This window comes from Phyllobates terribilis, unplaced genomic scaffold, assembly GCF_046119375.1.
Source record: "Phyllobates terribilis strain yellow unplaced genomic scaffold, ASM4611937v1 Scaffold_25__1_contigs__length_18738178, whole genome shotgun sequence".
Classification (NCBI taxonomy): domain Eukaryota; kingdom Metazoa; phylum Chordata; class Amphibia; order Anura; family Dendrobatidae; genus Phyllobates; species Phyllobates terribilis.
In genome coordinates this window covers 8253000-8273750 of record NW_027362785.1, presented here as the reverse complement: position 1 = coordinate 8273750, position 20751 = coordinate 8253000, and the positions used below count along the sequence as shown (strand labels likewise).

Genomic DNA, 20751 nt, shown 5'->3' with positions numbered 1-20751 from the left:
TATAGTAGTTATATTCTTGTACATAGGAGCAGTATTATAGTAGTTATATTCTTGTACATAGGGGCAGTATTATAGTAGTTATATTCTTGTACATAGGAGCACTATTATAGTAGTTATATTCTTGTACATAGGGGCAGTATTATAGTAGTTATATTCTTGTACATAGGGGGCAGTATTATAGTAGTTATATTCTTGTACATAGGGGCAGTATTATAGTAGTTATATTCTTGTACATAGGGGACAGTATTATAGTAGTTATATTCTTGTACATAGGGGCAGTATTATAGTAGTTATATTCTTGTACATAGGAGCAGTATTATAGTAGTTATATTCTTGTACATAGGGGCAGTATTATAGTAGTTATATTCTTGTACATAGGGGGCAGTATTATAGCAGTTATATTCTTGTATATAGGGGCAGTATTATAGTAGTTATATTCTTGTATATAGGGGCAGTATTATAGTAGTTATATTCTTGTATATAGGGAGCAGTATTCTAGTAGTTATATTCTTGTATATAGGGAGCAGTATTATAGTAGTTATATTCTTGTATATAGGGGCAGTATTATAGTAGTTATATTCTTGTACATAGGAGTAGTATTATAGTAGTTATATTCTTGTACATAGGGGGCAGTATTATAGTAGTTATATTCTTGTATATAGGGGCAGTATTATACTAGTTATATTCTTGTACATAGGGGGCAGTATTATAGTAGTTATATTCTTGTACATAGGGGCAGTATTATAGTAGTTATATTCTTGTACATAGGAGTAGTATTATAGTAGTTATATTCTTGTACATAGGGGGCAGTATTATAGTAGTTATATTCTTGTATATAGGGGCAGTATTATAGTAGTTATATTCTTGTACATAGGGAGCAGTATTATAGTAGTTATATTCTTGCACATAGGGGACAGTATTATAGTAGTTATATTCTTGTACATAGGGGCAGTATTATTGTAGTTATATTCTTGTATATAGGGGCAGTATTATAGTAGTTATATTCTTGTACATAGGAGCAGTATTCTAGTAGTTATATTCTTGTATATAGGGGCAGTATTCTAGTAGTTATATTCTTGTATATAGGGGCAATATTATAGTAGTTATATTCTTGTACATAGGAGCAGTATTATAGTAGTTATATTCTTGTACATAGGAGCAGTATTATAGTAGTTATATTCTTGTACATAGGGGCAGTATTATAGTAGTTATATTCTTGTATATAGGGGTCAGTATTATAGTAGTTATATTCTTGTACATAGGAGCAGTATTATAGTAGTTATATTCTTGTATATAGGGGTCAGTATTATAGTAGTTATATTCCTGTACATAGGAGCAGTATTATAGTAGTTATATTCTTGTACATAGGGGGCAGTATTATAGTAGTTATATTCTTGTACATAGGAGCAGTATTATAGTAGTTATATTCTTGTACATAGGGGGCAGTATTATAGTAGTTATATTCCTGTACATAGGAGCAGTATTATAGTAGTTATATTCTTGTACATAGGAGCAGTATTATAGTAGTTATATTCTTGTACATAGGGGCAGTATTATAGTAGTTATATTCTTGTATATAGGGGTCAGTATTATAGTAGTTATATTCTTGTACATAGGGGCAGTATTATAGTAGTTATATTCTTGTACATAGGGGGCAGTATTATAGTAGTTATATTCTTGTACATAGGAGCAGTATTATAGTAGTTATATTCTTGTACATAGGAGCAGTATTATAGTAGTTATATTCTTGTACATAGGGGCAGTATTATAGTAGTTATATTCTTGTACATAGGAGCAGTATTATAGTAGTTATATTCTTGTACATAGGGGCAGTATTATAGTAGTTATATTCTTGTACATAGGGGTCAGTATTATAGTAGTTATATTCTTGTACATAGGGGGCAGTATTATAGTAGTTATATTCTTGTACATAGGGGGCAGTATTATAGCAGTTATATTCTTGTACATAGGGGGCAGTATTATAGTAGTTATATTCTTGTATATAGGGGGCAGTATTATAGTAGTTATATTCCTGTACGTAGCGGGCAGTATTATAGTAGTTATATTCTTGTACATAGGGGGCAGTATTATAGTAGTTATATTCTTGTACATAGGGGGCAGTATTATAGTAGTTATATTCTTGTACATAGGGGGCAGTATTATAGTAGTTATATTCTTGTACATAGGAGCAGTATTATAGTAGTTATATTCTTGTACATAGGGGCAGTATTATAGTAGTTATATTCTTGTACATAGGGGTCAGTATTATAGTAGTTATATTCTTGTACATAGGGGGCAGTATTATAGTAGTTATATTCTTGTACATAGGGGGCAGTATTATAGCAGTTATATTCTTGTACATAGGGGGCAGTATTATAGTAGTTATATTCTTGTATATAGGGGGCAGTATTATAGTAGTTATATTCCTGTACGTAGGGGGCAGTATTATAGTAGTTATATTCTTGTACATAGGGGGCAGTATTATAGTAGTTATATTCTTGTACATAGGGGGCAGTATTATAGCAGTTATATTCTTGTACATAGGGGGCAGTATTATAGTAGTTATATTCTTGTATATAGGGGGCAGTATTATAGTAGTTATATTCCTGTACGTAGGGGGCAGTATTATAGTAGTTATATTCTTGTACATAGGGGGCAGTATTATAGTAGTTATATTCTTGTATATAGGGAGCAGTATTATAGTAGTTATATTCTTGTATATAGGGAGCAGTATTATAGTAGTTATATTCTTGTATATAGGAGCAGTATTATAGTAGTTATATTCTTGTACATAGGAGCAGTATTATAGTAGTTATATTCTTGTACATAGGGGGCAGTATTATAGTAGTTATATTCTTGTATATAGGGGCAGTATTATAGTAGTTATATTCTTGTATATAGGGAGCAGTATTATAGTAGTTATATTCTTGTATATAGGAGCAGTATTATAGTAGTTATATTCTTGTACATAGGAGCAGTATTATAGTAGTTATATTCTTGTACATAGGGGGCAGTATTATAGTAGTTATATTCTTGTATATAGGAGCAGTATTATAGTAGTTATATTCTTGTACATAGGGGGCAGTATTATAGTAGTTATATTCTTGTACATAGGGGGCAGTATTATAGTAGTTATATTCTTGTACATAGGGGGCAGTATTATAGTAGTTATATTCTTGTACATAGGGGGCAGTATTATAGTAGTTATATTCTTGTACATAGGGGGCAGTATTATAGTAGTTATATTCTTGTACATAGGAGCAGTATTATAGTAGTTATATTCTTGTACATAGGAGCAGTATTATAGTAGTTATATTCTTGTACATAGGGGCAGTATTATAGTAGTTATATTCTTGTACATAGGGGGCAGTATTATAGTAGCTATATTCTTGTACATAGGAGCAATATTATAGTAGTTATATTCTTGTACATAGGGGGCAGTATTATAGTAGTTATATTCTTGTACATAGGAGCAGTATTATAGTAGTTATATTCTTGTACATAGGGGGCAGTATTATAGTAGCTATATTCTTGTACATAGGAGCAATATTATAGTAGTTATATTCTTGTACATAGGGGGCAGTATTATAGTAGTTATATTCTTGTACATAGGAGCAGTATTATAGTAGTTATATTCTTGTACATAGGGGCAGTATTATAGTAGTTATATTCTTGTACATAGGGGGCAGTATTATAGTAGTTATATTCTTGTACATAGGAGCAGTATTATAGTAGTTATATTCCTGTACATAGGGGCAGTATTATAGTAGTTATATTCCTGTACATAGGGGCAGTATTATAGTAGTTATATTCCTGTACATAGGGGCTGTATTATAGTAGTTATATTCTTGTACATAGGAGCAGTATTATAGTAGTTATATTCTTGTACATAGGGGGCAGTATTATAGTAGTTATATTCTTGTACATAGGGGGCAGTATTATAGTAGTTATATTCCTGTACATAGGGGCTGTATTATAATAGTTATATTCTTGTACATAGGGGCAGTATTATAGTAGTTATATTCTTGTACATAGGAGCAGTATTATAGTAATTATATTCCTGTACATAGGAGCAGTATTATAGTAGTTATATTCTTGTACATAGGAGCAGTATTATAGTAGTTATATTCCTGTACATAGGGGCTGTATTATAATAGTTATATTCTTGTACATAGGGGCAGTATTATAGTAGTTATATACTTGTACATAGGGGCAGTATTATAGTAGTTATATTCTTGTACATAGCAGCAGTATTATAGTAGTTATATTCTTGTACATAGGGAGCAGTATTATAGTAGTTATATTCCTGTACATAGGGGCTGTATTATAATAGTTATATTCTTGTACATAGGGGCAGTATTATAGTAGTTATATACTTGTACATAGGGGCAGTATTATAGTAGTTATATTCTTGTACATAGGGAGCGGTATTATAGTAGTTATATTCTTGTACATAGCAGCAGTATTATAGTAGTTATATTCTTGTACATAGCAGCAGTATTATAGTAGTTATATTCTTGTACATAGGAGCAGTATTATAGTAGTTATATTCTTGTACATAGCAGCAGTATTGTAGTAGTTATATTCTTGTACATAGGGAGCAGTATTATAGTAGTTATATTCTTGTACATAGGAGCAGTATTATAGTAGTTATATTCCTGTACATAGGAGCAGTATTATAGTAGTTATATTCTTGTACATAGGAGCAGTATTATAGTAGTTATATTCTTGTACATAGTGGGCAGTATTATAGTAGTTATATTCTTGTACATAGGAGCAGTATTATAGTAGTTATATTCCTGTACATAGGGGCAGTATTATAGTAGTTATATACTTGTTCATAGGGGCAGTATTATAGTAGTTATATACTTGTACATAGGGGCAGTATTATAGTAGTTATATTCTTGTACATAGGAGCAGTATTATAGTAGTTATATTCCTGTACATAGGGGCAGTATTATAGTAGTTATATTCTTGTACATAGTGGGCAGTATTATAGTAGTTATATTCCTGTACATAGGGGCAGTATTATAGTAGTTATATTCCTGTACATAGGGGCAGTATTATAGTAGTTATATTCTTGTACATAGGGGCAGTATTATAGTAGTTATATTCCTGTACATAGGGGCAGTATTATAGTAGTTATATACTTGTACATAGGGGCAGTATTATAGTAGTTATATACTTGTACATAGGGGCAGTATTATAGTAGTTATATTCTTGTACATAGGAGCAGTATTATAGTAGTTATATTCTTGTACATAGGAGCAGTATTATAGTAGTTATATTCCTGTACATAGGGGCTGTATTATAATAGTTATATTCTTGTACATAGGGGCAGTATTATAGTAGTTATATACTTGTACATAGGGGCAGTATTATAGTAGTTATATTCTTGTACATAGGAGCAGTATTATAGTAGTTATATTATTGTACATAGGGGCAGTATTATAGTAGTTATATTCTTGTACATAGGGGGCAGTATTATAGTAGTTATATTCTTGTACATAGGAGCAGTATTATAGTAGTTATATTCTTGTACATAGGGGACAGTATTATAGTAGTTATATTCTTGTACATAGGGGCAGTATTATAGTAGTTATATTCTTGTACATAGGAGCAGTATTATAGTAGTTATATTCTTATACATAGGGGCAGTATTATAGTAGTTATATTCTTGTATATAGGGAGCAGTATTATAGTAGTTATATTCTTGTACATAGGAGCAGTATTATAGTAGTTATATTCCTGTACATAGGGGCAGTATTATAGTAGTTATATTCTTGTACATAGGAGCAGTATTATAGTAGTTATATTCCTGTACATAGGGGCAGTATTATAGTAGTTATATTCTTGTACATAGGGGCAGTATTATAGTAGTTATATTCTTGTACATAGGAGCAGTATTATAGTAGTTATATTCCTGTACATAGGGGCAGTATTATAGTAGTTATATTCTTGTACATAGGAGCAGTATTATAGTAGTTATATTCCTGTACATAGGGAGCAGTATTATAGTAGTTATATTCTTGTACATAGGAGCAGTATTATAGTAGTTATATTCCTGTACATAGGGGCAGTATTATAGTAGTTATATTCTTGTACATAGTGGGCAGTATTATAGTAGTTATATTCCTGTACATAGGGGCAGTATTATAGTAGTTATATTCCTGTACATAGGAGCAGTATTATAGTAGTTATATTCTTGTACATAGTGGGCAGTATTATAGTAGTTATATTCTTGTACATAGGAGCAGTATTATAGTAGTTATATTCCTGTACATAGGGGCAGTATTATAGTAGTTATATACTTGTACATAGGGGCAGTATTATAGTAGTTATATACTTGTACATAGGGGCAGTATTATAGTAGTTATATTCTTGTACATAGGAGCAGTATTATAGTAGTTATATTCCTGTACATAGGGGCAGTATTATAGTAGTTATATTCTTGTACATAGTGGGCAGTATTATAGTAGTTATATTCCTGTACATAGGGGCAGTATTATAGTAGTTATATTCCTGTACATAGGGGCAGTATTATAGTAGTTATATTCTTGTACATAGGGGGCAGTATTATAGTAGTTATATTCCTGTACATAGGAGCAGTATTATAGTAGTTATATTCTTGTACATAGTGGGCAGTATTATAGTAGTTATATTCTTGTACATAGGAGCAGTATTATAGTAGTTATATTCCTGTACATAGGGGCAGTATTATAGTAGTTATATACTTGTACATAGGGGCAGTATTATAGTAGTTATATACTTGTACATAGGGGCAGTATTATAGTAGTTATATTCTTGTACATAGGAGCAGTATTATAGTAGTTATATTCTTGTACATAGGAGCAGTATTATAGTAGTTATATTCCTGTACATAGGGGCTGTATTATAATAGTTATATTCTTGTACATAGGGGCAGTATTATAGTAGTTATATACTTGTACATAGGGGCAGTATTATAGTAGTTATATTCTTGTACATAGGAGCAGTATTATAGTAGTTATATTATTGTATATAGGGGCAGTATTATAGTAGTTATATTCTTGTACATAGGGGGCAGTATTATAGTAGTTATATTCTTGTACATAGGAGCAGTATTATAGTAGTTATATTCTTGTACATAGGGGACAGTATTATAGTAGTTATATTCTTGTACATAGGGGCAGTATTATAGTAGTTATATTCTTGTACATAGGAGCAGTATTATAGTAGTTATATTCTTATACATAGGGGCAGTATTATAGTAGTTATATTCTTGTATATAGGGAGCAGTATTATAGTAGTTATATTCTTGTACATAGGAGCAGTATTATAGTAGTTATATTCTTATACATAGGGGCAGTATTATAGTAGTTATATTCTTGTACATAGGAGCAGTATTATAGTAGTTATATTCTTGTACATAGGAGCAGTATTATAGTAGTTATATTCCTGTACATAGGGGCAGTATTATAGTAGTTATATTCTTGTACATAGGAGCAGTATTATAGTAGTTATATTCCTGTACATAGGGGCAGTATTATAGTAGTTATATTCTTGTACATAGGGGCAGTATTATAGTAGTTATATTCTTGTACATAGGGAGCAGTATTATAGTAGTTATATTCTTGTACATAGGAGCAGTATTATAGTAGTTATATTCTTGTACATAGGGAGCAGTATTATAGTAGTTATATTCTTGTACATAGGAGCAGTATTATAGTAGTTATATTCCTGTACATAGGGAGCAGTATTATAGTAGTTATATTCTTGTACATAGGGAGCAGTATTATAGTAGTTATATTCCTGTACATAGGGGCAGTATTATAGTAGTTATATTCTTGTACATAGGGGCAGTATTATAGTAGTTATATTCTTGTACATAGGGAGCAGTATTATAGTAGTTATATTCTTGTACATAGGGAGCAGTATTATAGTAGTTATATTCTTGTACATAGGAGCAGTATTATAGTAGTTATATTCTTGTACATAGGGAGCAGTATTATAGTAGTTATATTCTTGTACATAGGAGCAGTATTATAGTAGTTATATTCTTGTACATAGGGAGCAGTATTATAGTAGTTATATTCTTGTACATAGGAGCACTATTATAGTAGTTATATTCTTGTACATAGGGGCAGTATTATAGTAGTTATATTCTTGTACATAGGGGCAGTATTATAGTAGTTATATTCTTGTACATAGGGGCAGTATTATAGTAGTTATATTCTTGTAGATAGGAGCAGTATTATAGTAGTTATATTCTTGTACATAGGAGCAGTATTATAGTAGTTATATTCTTGTATATAGGAGCAGTATTATAGTAGTTATATTCTTGTACATAGGGGGCAGTATTATAGTAGTTATATTCTTGTACATAGGAGCACTATTATAGTAGTTATATTCTTGTACATAGGGGCAGTATTATAGTAGTTATATTCTTGTACATAGGGGCAGTATTATAGTAGTTATATTCTTGTACATAGGGGCAGTATTATAGTAGTTATATTCTTGTACATAGGGGCAGTATTATAGTAGTTATATTCTTGTACATAGGGAGCAGTATTATAGTAGTTATATTCTTGTACATAGGAGCACTATTATAGTAGTTATATTCTTGTACATAGGGGCAGTATTATAGTAGTTATATTCTTGTACATAGGGGCAGTATTATAGTAGTTATATTCTTGTACATAGGGGCAGTATTATAGTAGTTATATTCTTGTAGATAGGAGCAGTATTATAGTAGTTATATTCTTGTACATAGGAGCAGTATTATAGTAGTTATATTCTTGTATATAGGAGCAGTATTATAGTAGTTATATTCTTGTACATAGGGAGCAGTATTATAGTATTTATATTCTTGTACATAGGAGCACTATTATAGTAGTTATATTCTTGTACATAGGGGCAGTATTATAGTAGTTATATTCTTGTACATAGGGGCAGTATTATAGTAGTTATATTCTTGTACATAGCAGCACTATTATAGTAGTTATATTCTTGTACATAGGGGCAGTATTATAGTAGTTATATTCTTGTACATAGGGGGCAGTATTATAGTAGTTATATTCTTGTAGATAGGAGCAGTATTATAGTAGTTATATTCTTGTACATAGGAGCAGTATTATAGTAGTTATATTCTTGTATATAGGAGCAGTATTATAGTAGTTATATTCTTGTACATAGGGAGCAGTATTATAGTAGTTATATTCTTGTACATAGGAGCAGTATTATAGTAGTTATATTCTTGTACATAGGGGGCAGTATTATAGTAGTTATATTCTTGTACATAGGAGCACTATTATAGTAGTTATATTCTTGTACATAGGGGCAGTATTATAGTAGTTATATTCTTGTACATAGGAGCAGTATTATAGTAGTTATATTCTTGTACATAGGGGCAGTATTATAGTAGTTATATTCTTGTACATAGGGGCAGTATTATAGTAGTTATATTCTTGTACATAGGGGGCAGTATTATAGTAGTTATATTCTTGTACATAGGAGCACTATTATAGTAGTTATATTCTTGTACATAGGGGCAGTATTATAGTAGTTATATTCTTGTACATAGGAGCAGTATTATAGTAGTTATATTCTTGTACATAGGAGCAGTATTATAGTAGTTATATTCTTGTACATAGGGGCAGTATTATAGTAGTTATATTCTTGTAGATAGGAGCAGTATTATAGTAGTTATATTCTTGTAGATAGGAGCAGTATTATAGTAGTTATATTCCTGTACATAGGGGGTAGTATTATAGTAGTTATATTCTTGTACATAGGGGCAGTATTATAGTAGTTATATTCTTGTACATAGGGGGCAGTATTATAGTAGTTATATTCTTGTACATAAGGAGCAGTATTATAGTAGTTATATTCTTGTATATAGGGAGCAGTATTATAGTAGTTATATTCTTGTACATAGGGGCAGTATTATAGTAGTTATATTCTTGTACATAGGGGCAGTATTATAGTAGTTATATTGTACATAGGAGCAGTATTATAGTAGTTATATTCTTGTACATAGGGGGCAGTATTATAGTAGTTATATTCTTGTACATAGGGGGCAGTATTATAGTAGTTATATTCTTGTACATAGGGGGCAGTATTATAGTAGTTATATTCTTGTACATAGGAGCAGTATTATAGTAGTTATATTCTTGTATATAGGGAGCAGTATTATAGTAGTTATATTCTTATACATAGGGGGCAGTATTATATTAGTTATATTCTTGTACATAGGAGCAGTATTATAGTAGTTATATTCTTGTACATAGGGGGCAGTATTATAGTAGTTATATTCTTGTACATAGGAGCAGTATTATAGTAGTTATATTCTTGTACATAGGGGGCAATATTATAGTAGTTATATTCTTGTACATATTAGCAGTATTATAGTAGTTATATTCTTGTACATAGGGGGCAGTATTATAGTAGTTATATTCCTGTACATAGGGGCAGTATTATAGTAGTTATATTCCTGTACATAGGAGCAGTATTATAGTAGTTATATTCTTGTACATAGTGGGCAGTATTATAGTAGTTATATTCTTGTACATAGGAGCAGTATTATAGTAGTTATATTCCTGTACATAGGGGCAGTATTATAGTAGTTATATACTTGTACATAGGGGCAGTATTATAGTAGTTATATACTTGTACATAGGGGCAGTATTATAGTAGTTATATTCTTGTACATAGGAGCAGTATTATAGTAGTTATATTCCTGTACATAGGGGCAGTATTATAGTAGTTATATTCTTGTACATAGTGGGCAGTATTATAGTAGTTATATTCCTGTACATAGGGGCAGTATTATAGTAGTTATATTCCTGTACATAGGGGCAGTATTATAGTAGTTATATTCTTGTACATAGGGGGCAGTATTATAGTAGTTATATTCCTGTACATAGGGGCAGTATTATAGTAGTTATATTCTTGTACATAGTGGGCAGTATTATAGTAGTTATATTCTTGTACATAGGAGCAGTATTATAGTAGTTATATTCCTGTACATAGGGGCAGTATTATAGTAGTTATATACTTGTACATAGGGGCAGTATTATAGTAGTTATATACTTGTACATAGGGGCAGTATTATAGTAGTTATATTCTTGTACATAGGAGCAGTATTATAGTAGTTATATTCCTGTACATAGGGGCTGTATTATAATAGTTATATTCTTGTACATAGGGGCAGTATTATAGTAGTTATATACTTGTACATAGGGGCAGTATTATAGTAGTTATATTCTTGTACATAGGAGCAGTATTATAGTAGTTATATTATTGTATATAGGGGCAGTATTATAGTAGTTATATTCTTGTACATAGGGGGCAGTATTATAGTAGTTATATTCTTGTACATAGGAGCAGTATTATAGTAGTTATATTCTTGTACATAGGGGACAGTATTATAGTAGTTATATTCTTGTACATAGGGGCAGTATTATAGTAGTTATATTCTTGTACATAGGAGCAGTATTATAGTAGTTATATTCTTATACATAGGGGCAGTATTATAGTAGTTATATTCTTGTATATAGGGAGCAGTATTATAGTAGTTATATTCTTGTACATAGGAGCAGTATTATAGTAGTTATATTCCTGTACATAGGGGCAGTATTATAGTAGTTATATTCTTGTACATAGGAGCAGTATTATAGTAGTTATATTCCTGTACATAGGGGCAGTATTATAGTAGTTATATTCTTGTACATAGGGGCAGTATTATAGTAGTTATATTCTTGTACATAGGGAGCAGTATTATAGTAGTTATATTCTTGTACATAGGAGCAGTATTATAGTAGTTATATTCTTGTACATAGGGAGCAGTATTATAGTAGTTATATTCTTGTACATAGGAGCAGTATTATAGTAGTTATATTCCTGTACATAGGGAGCAGTATTATAGTAGTTATATTCTTGTACATAGGGAGCAGTATTATAGTAGTTATATTCCTGTACATAGGGGCAGTATTATAGTAGTTATATTCTTGTACATAGGGGCAGTATTATAGTAGTTATATTCTTGTACATAGGGAGCAGTATTATAGTAGTTATATTCTTGTACATAGGGAGCAGTATTATAGTAGTTATATTCTTGTACATAGGAGCAGTATTATAGTAGTTATATTCTTGTACATAGGGAGCAGTATTATAGTAGTTATATTCTTGTACATAGGAGCAGTATTATAGTAGTTATATTCTTGTACATAGGGAGCAGTATTATAGTAGTTATATTCTTGTACATAGGAGCACTATTATAGTAGTTATATTCTTGTACATAGGGGCAGTATTATAGTATTTATATTCTTGTACATAGGGGCAGTATTATAGTAGTTATATTCTTGTACATAGGGGCAGTATTATAGTAGTTATATTCTTGTACATAGGAGCAGTATTATAGTAGTTATATTCTTGTACATAGGAGCAGTATTATAGTAGTTATATTCTTGTATATAGGAGCAGTATTATAGTAGTTATATTCTTGTTCATAGGGGGCAGTATTATAGTAGTTATATTCTTGTACATAGGGAGCAGTATTATAGTAGTTATATTCTTGTACATAGGAGCAGTATTATAGTAGTTATATTCTTGTACATAGGGGCAGTATTATAGTAGTTATATTCTTGTACATAGGGGCAGTATTATAGTAGTTATATTCTTGTAGATAGGAGCAGTATTATAGTAGTTATATTCTTGTACATAGGAGCAGTATTATAGTAGTTATATTCTTGTATATAGGAGCAGTATTATAGTAGTTATATTCTTGTACATAGGGAGCAGTATTATAGTATTTATATTCTTGTACATAGGAGCACTATTATAGTAGTTATATTCTTGTACATAGGGGCAGTATTATAGTAGTTATATTCTTGTACATAGGGGCAGTATTTTAGTAGTTATATTCTTGTACATAGGAGCACTATTATAGTAGTTATATTCTTGTAGATAGGAGCAGTATTATAGTAGTTATATTCTTGTACATAGGAGCAGTATTATAGTAGTTATATTCTTGTATATAGGAGCAGTATTATAGTAGTTATATTCTTGTACATAGGGAGCAGTATTATAGTAGTTATATTCTTGTACATAGGAGCACTATTATAGTAGTTATATTCTTGTACATAGGGGCAGTATTATAGTAGTTATATTCTTGTACATAGGAGCAGTATTTTAGTAGTTATATTCTTGTACATAGGAGCAGTATTATAGTAGTTATATTCTTGTACATAGGGGCAGTATTATAGTAGTTATATTCTTGTACATAGGGGCAGTATTATAGTAGTTATATTCTTGTACATAGGAGCAGTATTTTAGTAGTTATATTCTTGTACATAGGAGCAGTATTATAGTAGTTATATTCTTGTACATAGGGGCAGTATTATAGTAGTTATATTCTTGTACATAGGAGCAGTATTATAGTAGTTATATTCTTGTACATAGGGGGCAGTATTATAGTAGTTATATTCTTGTACATAGGGGCACTATTATAGTAGTTATATTCTTGTACATAGGGGCAGTATTATAGTAGTTATATTCTTGTACATAGGAGCAGTATTTTAGTAGTTATATTCTTGTACATAGGAGCAGTATTATAGTAGTTATATTCTTGTACATAGGGGCAGTATTATAGTAGTTATATTCTTGTACATAGGAGCAGTATTATAGTAGTTATATTCTTGTACATAGGGGGCAGTATTATAGTAGTTATATTCTTGTACATAGGGGGCAGTATTATAGTAGTTATATTCTTGTACATAGGAGCAGTATTATAGTAGTTATATTCTTGTATATAGGGAGCAGTATTATAGTAGTTATATTCTTATACATAGGGGGCAGTATTATATTAGTTATATTCTTGTACATAGGAGCAGTATTATAGTAGTTATATTCTTGTACATAGGGGGCAGTATTATAGTAGTTATATTCTTGTACATAGGAGCAGTATTATAGTAGTTATATTCTTGTACATAGGGGGCAATATTATAGTAGTTATATTCTTGTACATATTAGCAGTATTATAGTAGTTATATTCTTGTACATAGGGGGCAGTATTATAGTAGTTATATTCCTGTACATAGGGGCAGTATTATAGTAGTTATATTCCTGTACATAGGAGCAGTATTATAGTAGTTATATTCTTGTACATAGTGGGCAGTATTATAGTAGTTATATTCTTGTACATAGGAGCAGTATTATAGTAGTTATATTCCTGTACATAGGGGCAGTATTATAGTAGTTATATACTTGTACATAGGGGCAGTATTATAGTAGTTATATACTTGTACATAGGGGCAGTATTATAGTAGTTATATTCTTGTACATAGGAGCAGTATTATAGTAGTTATATTCCTGTACATAGGGGCAGTATTATAGTAGTTATATTCTTGTACATAGTGGGCAGTATTATAGTAGTTATATTCCTGTACATAGGGGCAGTATTATAGTAGTTATATTCCTGTACATAGGGGCAGTATTATAGTAGTTATATTCTTGTACATAGGGGGCAGTATTATAGTAGTTATATTCCTGTACATAGGGGCAGTATTATAGTAGTTATATTCTTGTACATAGTGGGCAGTATTATAGTAGTTATATTCTTGTACATAGGAGCAGTATTATAGTAGTTATATTCCTGTACATAGGGGCAGTATTATAGTAGTTATATACTTGTACATAGGGGCAGTATTATAGTAGTTATATACTTGTACATAGGGGCAGTATTATAGTAGTTATATTCTTGTACATAGGAGCAGTATTATAGTAGTTATATTCCTGTACATAGGGGCTGTATTATAATAGTTATATTCTTGTACATAGGGGCAGTATTATAGTAGTTATATACTTGTACATAGGGGCAGTATTATAGTAGTTATATTCTTGTACATAGGAGCAGTATTATAGTAGTTATATTATTGTATATAGGGGCAGTATTATAGTAGTTATATTCTTGTACATAGGGGGCAGTATTATAGTAGTTATATTCTTGTACATAGGAGCAGTATTATAGTAGTTATATTCTTGTACATAGGGGACAGTATTATAGTAGTTATATTCTTGTACATAGGGGCAGTATTATAGTAGTTATATTCTTGTACATAGGAGCAGTATTATAGTAGTTATATTCTTATACATAGGGGCAGTATTATAGTAGTTATATTCTTGTATATAGGGAGCAGTATTATAGTAGTTATATTCTTGTACATAGGAGCAGTATTATAGTAGTTATATTCCTGTACATAGGGGCAGTATTATAGTAGTTATATTCTTGTACATAGGAGCAGTATTATAGTAGTTATATTCCTGTACATAGGGGCAGTATTATAGTAGTTATATTCTTGTACATAGGGGCAGTATTATAGTAGTTATATTCTTGTACATAGGGAGCAGTATTATAGTAGTTATATTCTTGTACATAGGAGCAGTATTATAGTAGTTATATTCTTGTACATAGGGAGCAGTATTATAGTAGTTATATTCTTGTACATAGGAGCAGTATTATAGTAGTTATATTCCTGTACATAGGGAGCAGTATTATAGTAGTTATATTCTTGTACATAGGGAGCAGTATTATAGTAGTTATATTCCTGTACATAGGGGCAGTATTATAGTAGTTATATTCTTGTACATAGGGGCAGTATTATAGTAGTTATATTCTTGTACATAGGGAGCAGTATTATAGTAGTTATATTCTTGTACATAGGGAGCAGTATTATAGTAGTTATATTCTTGTACATAGGAGCAGTATTATAGTAGTTATATTCTTGTACATAGGGAGCAGTATTATAGTAGTTATATTCTTGTACATAGGAGCAGTATTATAGTAGTTATATTCTTGTACATAGGGAGCAGTATTATAGTAGTTATATTCTTGTACATAGGAGCACTATTATAGTAGTTATATTCTTGTACATAGGGGCAGTATTATAGTATTTATATTCTTGTACATAGGGGCAGTATTATAGTAGTTATATTCTTGTACATAGGGGCAGTATTATAGTAGTTATATTCTTGTACATAGGAGCAGTATTATAGTAGTTATATTCTTGTACATAGGAGCAGTATTATAGTAGTTATATTCTTGTATATAGGAGCAGTATTATAGTAGTTATATTCTTGTTCATAGGGGGCAGTATTATAGTAGTTATATTCTTGTACATAGGGAGCAGTATTATAGTAGTTATATTCTTGTACATAGGAGCAGTATTATAGTAGTTATATTCTTGTACATAGGGGCAGTATTATAGTAGTTATATTCTTGTACATAGGGGCAGTATTATAGTAGTTATATTCTTGTAGATAGGAGCAGTATTATAGTAGTTATATTCTTGTACATAGGAGCAGTATTATAGTAGTTATATTCTTGTATATAGGAGCAGTATTATAGTAGTTATATTCTTGTACATAGGGAGCAGTATTATAGTATTTATATTCTTGTACATAGGAGCACTATTATAGTAGTTATATTCTTGTACATAGGGGCAGTATTATAGTAGTTATATTCTTGTACATAGGGGCAGTATTATAGTAGTTATATTCTTGTACATAGGAGCACTATTATAGTAGTTATATTCTTGTAGATAGGAGCAGTATTATAGTAGTTATATTCTTGTACATAGGAGCAGTATTATAGTAGTTATATTCTTGTATATAGGAGCAGTATTATAGTAGTTATATTCTTGTACATAGGGGCAGTATTATAGTAGTTATATTCTTGTACATAGGGAGCAGTATTATAGTAGTTATATTCTTGTACATAGGAGCACTATTATAGTAGTTATATTCTTGTACATAGGGGCAGTATTATAGTAGTTATATTCTTGTACATAGGAGCAGTATTTTAGTAGTTATATTCTTGTACATAGGAGCAGTATTATAGTAGTTATATTCTTGTACATAGGAGCAGTATTATAGTAGTTATATTCTTGTACATAGGGGCAGTATTATAGTAGTTATATTCTTGTACATAGGAGCAGTATTATAGTAGTTATATTCTTGTACATAGGAGCAGTATTATAGTAGTTATATTCTTGTACATAGGGGCAGTATTATAGTAGTTATATTCTTGTACATAGGGGCAGTATTATAGTAGTTATATTCTTGTAGATAGGAGCAGTATTATAGTAGTTATATTCTTGTAGATAGGAGCAGTATTATAGTAGTTATATTCCTGTACATAGGGGGCAGTATTATAGTAGTTATATTCTTGTACATAGGGGCAGTATTATAGTAGTTATATTCTTGTACATAGGGGGCAGTATTATAGTAGTTATATTCTTGTACATAAGGAGCAGTATTATAGTAGTTATATTCTTGTATATAGGGAGCAGTATTATAGTAGTTATATTCTTGTACATAGGGGCAGTATTATAGTAGTTATATTCTTGTACATAGGGGCAGTATTATAGTAGTTATATTGTACATAGGAGCAGTATTATAGTAGTTATATTCTTGTACATAGGGGGCAGTATTATAGTAGTTATATTCTTGTACATAGGGGGCAGTATTATAGTAGTTATATTCTTGTACATAGGGGGCAGTATTATAGTAGTTATATTCTTGTACATAGGAGCAGTATTATAGTAGTTATATTCTTGTATATAGGGAGCAGTATTATAGTAGTTATATTCTTATACATAGGGGGCAGTATTATATTAGTTATATTCTTGTACATAGGAGCAGTATTATAGTAGTTATATTCTTGTACATAGGGGGCAGTATTATAGTAGTTATATTCTTGTACATAGGAGCAGTATTATAGTAGTTATATTCTTGTACATAGGGGGCAGTATTATAGTAGTTATATTCTTGTACATAGGAGCAGTATTATAGTAGTTATATTCTTGTACATAGGGGGCAGTATTATAGTAGTTATATTCTTGTACATAGGAGCAGTATTATAGTAGTTATATTCTTGTATATAGGGAGCAGTATTATAGTAGTTATATTCTTATACATAGGGGGCAGTATTTTATAGACAATGTATAGTGATTATATTATATTAGATTGTTATTTTGGATGTTACAATGTGTTAACCTTTCTTCTATATACAGTGTAAATCACATTTGTAAACCTTGTAGGGTTATAAATCTTTTTAGATATTGAATTATAAAGCCCCCCATCTCGCACAGTGAGGTGATGGTGGGCAGTTTGCGGGGTGATGTTGGGGGGACAGCGATGATTGTGCAGCTCTTAGCTTTGCTCAGGTGACCTGATTGTGGCTGATTTCTTTGTCTCTGTCGCCCTCTAGTGGCATTTTATATTATACACGTTCTGATGTCAGTGTCATTACTGGTTATTGGGGATTGTGCATGAGACGTTGCGTTATCTGGTACCGCCGCACCGCCAGTGTCTGCAGCTCCTCTATGTTTCCAATAGACTCAGATGAAAATTAAAAACTTGCAAGAAGTCTAACATTTCCCCGATGTACGAGCTCGTCTTCAGGTGATCGCAGCCTCTTACACGGCAAGATATTAGTGAATCCGGGGACATAAAGGCTTCTTATGGCTTTGCTCCCATTCTACGTGTGCAGCCGCCCTCCTCCCATCCGGATTCCTGTATGACCCTGGGTATCTATGGGATTTCTGTATGATTCAGGGTGTCACGGGTAACAGTCAGGGGGTCACACAGATCCCACCGCTGTCACCAATTTGTCAGGAGACACATCTCCGCCGCTTACAATCGTCTGAACAATTACACAATTGTCTGACGAGTGATGGACGAGGCCGCGGCTGTTTCCTCTACTAGGCGGATTATTGGGGAGCTAACAGTGAGCGTATGGAGTATACACCTCCAATTCCAATGCATGGAATATATGTATATACCTCAGTACGGTCACTGCCAGCTCCACAAAACAAAAGGAACTATTAGGTCCAACCACCAATCATTTATACAGGTCGATTGGACGTCCGTTACAGGTAGCGTATGGCTTCAGGGGTGCAGGTTACAGAGTAAAAGGAACAGATCTATTAAAGTTTATGGTTAATCCAGAAAGAAAGGCAGTGTTTATACAAGATGATAAAAAATGGGAACAAACAATATGGTATGTACCATTACATAAAATAAAAAGGGATAGAGAAAGAGAAGTACTAAACCTGATGTCACTGAAATGGCTCAGAGCTTAGCGGAGGGAGATACTCCAATTGGGAAAATGAACAGGATATCTTCTCCCCTGGAAATTCAAGGTGGTAGATATAGTCGTCATATTTTTTAATCCAGAAAGAAAGGCAGTGTTTATACAAGATGATAACAAATGGGAACAAAAAATATGGTATGAACAATTACATAAAATAAAAAGGGATAGAGAAAGAGTACTAAACCTGATGTCACTGAAATGGCTCAGAGCTTAGCGGAGGGAGATACTCCAATTGGGAAAATGAACAGGATATCTTCTCCCCTGGAAATTCAGGGTGGTAGATATAGTCGTCATATTTTTTAATCCAGAAAGAAAGGCAGTGTTTATACAAGATGATAAAAAATGGGAACAAAAAATATGGTATGAACAATTACATAAAATAAAAAGGGATAGAGAAAGAGTACTAAACCTGATGTCACTGAAATGGCTCAGAGCTTAGCGGAGGGAGATACTCCAATTGGGAAAATGAACAGGATATCTTCTCCCCTGGAAATTCAAGGTGGTAGATATAGCCATCATATTTTTTATCGTGATTCTACCATTCTGAGCAAACATGACCTGGATAGCCTCATCCATTGGACCCTTATTAAGTTGGAGGGGTTCTAATGTCCTGACAGTGATGTGAGTGAATGTGTTCTGTTTGTTTCTTTGCTACGACTCAAAAAATATATATCCCATAAATATCAGATCAATACAAGCCCCCATATTCATATCTGCCCACTGGGACTGGCCGGGCTGGGAGAGATTCTGTGATCAGCGGAAGCTTCTGCCTGGGGAGGCAGTTCTCCTCATCTGCATAAACCAATCTCCATTTTGGTATCTGGTTCCCAAAGTAGATCTTTCTGTTTTGATTACCTGGCCATTGCAGGGGGCCGCTGCTTCAAAGGAGGCTGGAGTACCAGCTCTCCTCCAGTTATAATTAGTTTTCTCTGTTCCCCATATGATCAATGTGAGGGTGATATGTCCCCTCTCCGGAGTTGTCTAATGGATTTTAATTTTTCTCTATGACACCTCCCCCTTTTAGAGGCGGCACTAGAGACTGATTTACAGATCATCTCCCAAACCCATCTTACAGCACAACCTCCCTGGATCCCACAGTACCCTCTCCTTCTTGGGCTTGGCGGTGGGCTTCTCCGTGAGGTCACTCAGCGCCAGACAATAAACACATAGATCAGTCCCAGCAAATACCCGAGATGGTGCAAAATTACAGAGTCCTCACCCTTCCACTGGCCCACCTGGGATAGAACAGCTTTGAGGCTTCCAGGGCCAACTACCTCTACTAGTGGCCGCCCCGCTTTGGTTGGACTCCAACAGACAGGAGGTAGCGGCAAGCTTAGAAACAGAGCATCGAGGTACAAGGCCAGGAGACCCGAAGATACCAACCTGGCCTCTCCGAACATTTCCATGGGTTCCACGTGACCTGATTGTCCCAACTTGGCTTTCTCCGAGTGTCTCCAGTGTTCAAGGTGACCAGATGGTCCCAATCTGGCAACCCCAAACAACATATCCATGGGGCCAGGTGACCTGATTGTCCCAACCTGACAACAACGTCTGATGGTCAATGGAGCAGATCTGTATCCCTCCAGCCAGGGCCATGGTCCCTTAGGCTGGCATCCTGT

General features: G+C 32.4%; 1 protein-coding gene across 2 annotated transcripts in view; it reads right to left on the bottom strand.

The window, feature by feature from the left end:
- Positions 1-19628, bottom strand: part of LOC141176351 (myosin heavy chain, skeletal muscle, adult-like) — a 205302-nt gene extending 185674 nt beyond the window's left edge. The window contains exons 1-2 of one of the 2 annotated variants that reach the window (XM_073660298.1): positions 19542-19628; positions 19317-19393 (exon numbers count right to left, since the gene is read on the bottom strand). The gene's annotated coding sequence lies outside the window, so the exon portion shown is untranslated. Of the gene's footprint in view, positions 1-19091; positions 19169-19316; positions 19394-19541 lie in introns of both variants that reach the window. The other variant, XM_073660297.1, reaches the window with a different exon arrangement.
- Between the last annotated feature and the right edge of the window lie 1123 nt (positions 19629-20751).